The sequence below is a fragment of the Schistocerca americana genome, unplaced genomic scaffold (genome assembly GCF_021461395.2).
Source record: "Schistocerca americana isolate TAMUIC-IGC-003095 unplaced genomic scaffold, iqSchAmer2.1 HiC_scaffold_19, whole genome shotgun sequence".
Classification (NCBI taxonomy): Eukaryota; Metazoa; Arthropoda; class Insecta; order Orthoptera; family Acrididae; genus Schistocerca; species Schistocerca americana.
Genome location: NW_025725895.1, coordinates 1,927,466 through 1,932,807, shown reverse-complemented (window position 1 = coordinate 1,932,807; position 5,342 = coordinate 1,927,466).

The window sequence follows — 5,342 nt, the reverse complement described above, 5'->3', positions numbered from 1 at the left end:
CATCGGAATTAAATACAAAAGGCACAATGCCGACTTATGTACAAGAAGACTGACTCTTCCTACTGTCTATGTCTTAACCATTCCTGTGACACTAGTTATAGATTCCGATGCTTGACTTCAGGTTTACGGTATCCCTCTGACCTTCTTATTGACAATGAAACACAGATATTTCATCGGAATTAAATACAAAAGGCACAATGCCGACTCAAATACAAGATGGCTGGGTCTTCTTACTCTCTATGTTTTGAACCTTTCCTGTGAGACCGGTTTTAGATTCCGATGCTTCACTTCAGGTTTACTGTATCCCGTGGACCTTCTTATTGATGACGAAACACAGAAATTCCATCGGAATGAAGTAGAAAAGGCACAATGCCGACTTAAGTATAAGAAGACTAACTCTTCTTACTGACTATGATTTGAACAATTCCTTTGAGACCAGTTTTAGATTCCGATGCTTCACTATATGTTTACTGTATCCATTGGACCTACTTATTAACGATGAATCGCAGAAATTGCATCGGAATTAAATGCAAGAGGCACAATGCCGACTTAAGTACAAGAAGACTGACTCTTCTTACTGTCTATGTTTTGAACCATTCCTGTGACACTAGTTATAGATTCCGATGCTTCACTTCAGGTTTACTGTATCCCTTGGACCTTGATATTGACGATGAAACTCAGAAATTGCATCGGAATTAAATACAAAAGGCACAATGCCGACTTAAGTACAAGAAAACTGGCTCTTCCGACTGTCTATGTTTTGAACCATTCCTGTGACACTAGTTATAGATTCCGATGCATCACTTCAGGTTTACCGTATTCCTTGGACCTTCTTATTGACGATGAAACACAGAAATTGCACCGGAATTAAATACAAAAGGGAAAATGCAGTCTTAAGTACAAGAAGACTGACTCTTCTTGCTTTGTATGATTTGAACCATTCCTGCGACACAAGTTATTGATTCCGATGTTTCATTTCAGGTTTACTGTATCCCTCTGTCCGTCTCATTGACGACGAAACGCAGAAATTGCATCGGAATTAAATTGAAAAGGCACAATGCCGACTTAAGTACAAGAGGACTGACGCTTCCTACTGTCTATGTTTAGAACCATTCCTGTGACTCTAGTTATAGATTCCGATCCTTCACTTCACGTTTACTGTGTCCCTCGGACCTTCTTATTGACGATGAAACACAGAAATTACATCGGAATTAAATTCAAAAGGCACAATGCCGACTTAAGTACAAGAAGACTGACTCTTCTTACTGTCTGTGTTTTGAACCTTTTCTGTGACACTAGTTATAGATTCCGATGCTTCACTTCAGGTTTACTGTATCCCTTGGACCCTCTTATTGACGACGAAACACAGAAATTGCATCGGAATTAAATACAAAAGGCACAATGCCGACTTAAGTACAAGAAGACTGACACTTCCAACTGTCTATGTTATGAACCATTCCTGTGAAATTAGTTATGGATTCCGATGCTTCACTTCAGGTTTACTGTATCCCTCTGACACTCTTATTGACGATGAAACACGGAAATTGCATCGGAATTAAATACAGAAGGCACAATGTCGTTTTAAGTACAATAAGACGGACTTTTCTTACTGTCTATGTTTTGAACGTTTTCTGTGACACTGGTTATAGATTCCGATGGTTCACTTCAGGTTTACTGCATCCCTCTGACCTTCTTCTTGATGATGAAACACAGAAATTGCATCGGAATTTAATACAAAAGGCACAATGCCGACTTAAGTACAAGACGACTGACTCTTCCGTGTCTATGTTTTGAACCATTCCTGTGACACTAGATATATATTCCGATGCTTCACTTCAGGTTTACTGTATCATTTGGACCTTCATATTGGCGACGAAACACAGAAATTGCATCGGGATAAAATACAAAAGGCACAATGAGGACTTTAGTACAAGAAGACTGACTCTTCCGACTGTCTATGTTTGAACCATTCCTGTGACACTAGTTATAGATTCCGATGCTTTACTTCAGGTTTGCTGTATCCCTCTGACACACTTATTGACGATGCACCACAGAAATTGCATCGGAATAAAATACAAAAGGCACAATGCCGACTCAAGTACAAGATGACTGACTCTTCTCACTGCCTACGCTTAGAACTATTCCTGTGACACTAGTTATAGATTCCGAAGCTTCACTTCAGGTTTTTCTGTATCCTTTAAACCTTCTTATTGACGATGAAACACAGGATTTGCATCGGAATTAAATACAAAAGGCACAATGGCGACTTAAGTACAAGAAGACTGACTCTTCTTACTGTCTATGATTTGAGCAATTCCTGTGACACTAGTTATAGATTCCGATGCTTCACTTCAGGGTTACTGTATCCCTTGGACCTTCTTATCGACGATGAAACACAGAAATAGCATCGGAATTAAATACAAAGGCACAATGCCGACTTAAGTACAAGAAGACTGACTTTTCTTACTGTCTTTGTTTTGAACCATTGCTGTGACACTAGTTATAGATTCCGATGCATCACTTGAAGTTTACTGTATCCCTTGGAACTTCTTATTGACGATGAAACACAGAAATTGCATCGGAATTAAATATAAAGGGCACAATGCCGACTTAAGTACAAGAAGACTGACTCTTCTTGCTGTGTATGACTTGAGCCATTCCTGTGACACTAGTTATAGATTCCGGTGCTTCACTTCAGGTTTACTGAATGCCTCTAACCTTCTTATTGACGACGAAACACAAAAATTGCATCGGAATTAAATAGAAAAGGCTCAATGCCCACTTAAGTACAAGAAGACTGACTCTTCCTACTGTCTATGCTTTGAACTATTCCTGTGACACTAGTTATAGATTCCGATGCTTCACTTCAGGTTTACTGCATCAATCTGACCTTCTTATTGACGATGAAACACAGAAATTGCATCGGAATTAAATACAGAAGGCACAATGTCGTTTTAAGTACAAGAAGCCGGACTCTTCTTATTGTGTATGTTTTGATGAACCTTTTCTGTGACACTAGTTATAGATTCCGATGCTTCACTACAGGTTTACTGCATCCCTCTGACCTTCTTCCTGATGATGAAACACAGAAATTCCATCGGAATTAAATAGAAAAGGCACAACGCCGACTTAAGTACAAGAAGACTGACTCTTCTTACTGACTACGATTTGAACCATTCCTGTGACACTAATAGATTCCGATGCTTCACTTCAGGTGTACTGTATCCCTTGGACCTTCTTATTGACGATGAAACACAGAAATTGCATCGGAATTAAATACAAAATGCACAATGCCGACATACGTACAGGAAGACTGACTCATCTTACTGTCTGTGTTTTGAACCATTTCTGTGACACTAGTTATAGATTCCGATGCTTCACTTCAGGTTCACTGTACCCCTTGGACCTTCTTATTGACGACGAAACGCAGAAATTGCATCGGAATTAAATAGGAAAGGCACAATGCCGACTTAAGTACATGAAGACTGACTGTTACTATTGTCTATATTTTGAACCATTCCTGTGACACTAGTTATTGATTCCGATGCTTCACTTCAGGTTTACTGTATCCCTCTGACCTCTTATTGACGATAAAACACAGAAATTGCATCGAAAAAAATTGAAAAGGCACAATGTCGACTTAAGTACAAGAAGACTTACTCTTCTTACTGTCTATGTTTTGAACCATTCCTGTGACACTAGTTATAGATTCCGATGCTTCACTTCAGGCTTACTGTGTCCCTCTGACCTTCTTATTTACGATGAAACACAGAAATTGCATCGGAATTAAATACAAAAGGCAAAATGCCGACTTAAGTACAAGAAGACTGACTCTTCTTACTGTCTATGACTTGAACCAGTCCGGTGACACTAGTTATAGTTTCCGATGCTTCACTTCAGTTTTACTGTATCAGTTGGACCTTCTGATTGGCGATGAAACACAGAAATTGCCTCTGAATTAAATACAAAATGCACAATGCCGACTTAAGTACAAGGAGACTTACTCTTCTTACTGTCTATGTTTTGAACAATTCCTGTGACACTAGTTATAGATTCCGATGCTTCACTTCAGGTTTGCTGTATCCCTCTGACCCTCTTATTGACGATACACCACAGAAATTGCATCGGAATTAAATAGAAAAGGCACAATGCCGACTTAAGTACAAGAACACCGACTCTTCTCACTGTCTACATTTTGAACCATTCCTGTGACACTAGTTATAGATTCCGATGCTTCACTTCAGGATTACTGTATCCCTCTCACCTTCGTATTGACGATGAAACACAGAAATTGCATCGGAATTAAATACAAAAGGCACAATGCCGACTTAAGTACAAGAGGACTTCTCTTCTCACTGTCTAAGTTTTGAACCATTCCTGTGACACTAGTTGTAGTTTCAGATGCTTCACTTCAGATTTACTGCATCCCATGGACCTTCTTATTGAAGACGAAACGCAGAAGTTGCATCGGAATTAAATAGGAAAGGCACAATGCCGACTTAAGTATAAGAAGACTGACTGTTCCTATTGACTATATTTTGAACCATTCCTGTAACACTAGTTAAAGATTCCGATGCTTCGCTTTAGGTTTACTGTATCCCTCTGACCTCTTATTGACGATAAAACACAGAAATTGCATCGAAATTAAATAGAAAAGGCACAATGCCGACTTCAGTACAAGAAGACTGACTCTTCGTACTGTCTATGTTTTGAACCATTCCTGTGACACTAGTTTTAGATTCCGATGCTTCACTTCAGGTTTACTGTATCCTTTGGACCTTCTTATTGTCGACGAAACACAGAAATTGCATCGGAATTAAATTGAAAAGGCAAAATGCCGACTCAAGTACAAGAAGACTGACTCTTCTCACTGCCTACGTTTTGAACTATTCCTGTGACACTAGTTATAGATTCCGAAGCTTCACTTCAGGTTTTTCTGTATCCTTTGGACCTTCTTACTGACGATGAAACACAGGATTTGCATCGGAATTAAATACAAAAGGCACAATGCCGACTTAAGTACAAGGAGACGGACTCTTCTTACTGTCTATGTTTTAAACCTTTTCTGTAACACTAGTTATAGATGCCGATGGTTCACTTCAGGTTTACTGCATCCCTCTGACCTTCTTCTTGATGATGAAACACAGAAATTGCATCGGAATTTAATACAAAAGGCACAATGCAGATACAAATACAAGATATCTGGCTCTTCATACTGTCTATGATTTGAACCTTTCCTGTGAGACCGGTTTTAGATTCCGATGCTTCACTTCAGGTTTACTGTATCCTTTGGACCTTCTTATTGTCGACGAAACACAGAAATTGCTTCGGAATTAAATGGA